Below are 1,640 nucleotides of genomic sequence, written 5' to 3'. Positions count from 1 at the left end.
GGAGGGAGGGAGGGGAGAGGAGGGAAGGAAGGGAAGAAAGGGGAGGGGAGGGGAGGGGAAGGGAGGGGAAGGGAGAGGAAGAGGCAGCAGGATCCTGGTATGAAAACTTTATCAGCAGCCCCAGTCCTTACTCACCAAAACACCACAATCCTAAACTGTATACTTCTATCTCAATTTCTTTGCCACAATTTTAGAAATTATTCAAAGGAGTGCCAAAACTAAAGTAAAGGCAAGAAGTCAGAAAATTGAGAAACAGATGCAGGAATCTGCCTGCAATGAAGGCAAGAAGGTAAAACTGAGCATGTGGAAGGCAGGAAGCAGAAAGTGGAGAGACAAGAACAGCAAGAAGACAAGCTGGGGGGGCTGACTGGAGAGGTGCAGTCAAGGATACTGTGGAGGGAGGACAGGCAGGCAGTACCAAGCAGTTAGTAAAAAATAGGGTCAAGAAACCAGCTTACAAAAGTTGAAATCATGGGAGTATGAGATGTAAGAGATTAAGCCAGAAATGGTCAAAAGCAACACAAGCCCAGGCTTCGAGACATATCCTGCATGTTGGAACTTCTGATGCATTTTTCTCCAAGGCTAAAAAGTGCATATCATTACCACCCAGGTTAACACACTTTCTAGGGAGAAGAAATAAGCTGCTGTATAAATGGGAGATAAGAACACAGAAAGGATGCTGGGACTTCACACTGCAGTTGTTGGTGTTCAAGCAGAACACACAAACTTTCTGTTCTGGGATCACGAAAGCATGACTAGGACCCAATGACAAAGCAGAAGATGAAAGTGACTTTTAAGTGATACCAAAGTAAGAAATTGCACTGCAGTCAAATGTTTAGGGCTGGAAGTGCAGCTCAGTGGTAGAACACTTCCCTAGTATATGGAAGGTCTTAGATTTGCTCCCCAACACTACACAAAGAAAGAAAAAAGGAAACTGGGCAAGAGAACATTCCATACAGGCCTTTCATCCCAAGTAGCTCACAGCAAAAATCAGCCACTGAGAGCCAAGAGTCTGAAGGGCAATATAGGTTTGGGGAATTAGAAAGATCAGAATTCAAGTACTGATTCCAACAGTTTACAGTAGTGAACCTGTGAAAATGTTTACTATCTGAAACTCCAGCTTCCTCATGTGTACAAAGAAACAATAAAAGTAGCTACACTTAAACTACTATCTGATAAAGCATACATGCATGCACAGAGAAAACGCAATAAATGCTAATAATATTAGGAGTGTCTTGGGAAGGTACTAGTGCACTTTTGAGTTCAAAAAGGTGGAAGGAGATATGGAAGGGGAGAGGGAAATGACAAAGGAAAAGAAGGAAAGGGAGAAGAGGGAGCTAGAGAGGAGAAAGAAGGTAAGGAGGAAGTGAAGGGCAGGGAGGAGACAGACACAGAGAACTAGAGCCCTATTAGATCATCTGATTTTCCTAATGCTCTGAGCCATTGTTTTACTTTGTTTCTCAAATTCCCTCCTTTTCTAAAAACCAAACATAAATTTCCCTAAATGGCACCTTCAGAGATCTTTTTTTTGTTTGTTTTTTGTTTTTGTTTGTTTTTTGGTTTTTTTGAGAGAGGGTTTCTCTGTATAGCCCTGACTATCCTGGAACTCACTCTGTAGACCAGGCTGGCCTCGAACTCAG

The 1,640-nt window shown here is 42.7% G+C and overlaps 1 protein-coding gene across 5 annotated transcripts in view; it reads right to left on the bottom strand.

Moving 5' to 3' along the window:
• The window catches only part of Foxj3 (forkhead box J3), a 91,049-nt gene that overhangs the window by 56,475 nt on the left and 32,934 nt on the right, over positions 1-1,640 (bottom strand). The window lies entirely within an intron of this gene.

Source organism: Mastomys coucha, unplaced genomic scaffold (genome assembly GCF_008632895.1).
Source record: "Mastomys coucha isolate ucsf_1 unplaced genomic scaffold, UCSF_Mcou_1 pScaffold18, whole genome shotgun sequence".
NCBI classification, from domain to species: Eukaryota; Metazoa; Chordata; class Mammalia; order Rodentia; family Muridae; genus Mastomys; species Mastomys coucha.
This window is presented reverse-complemented; position numbering and strand designations above follow the sequence as displayed.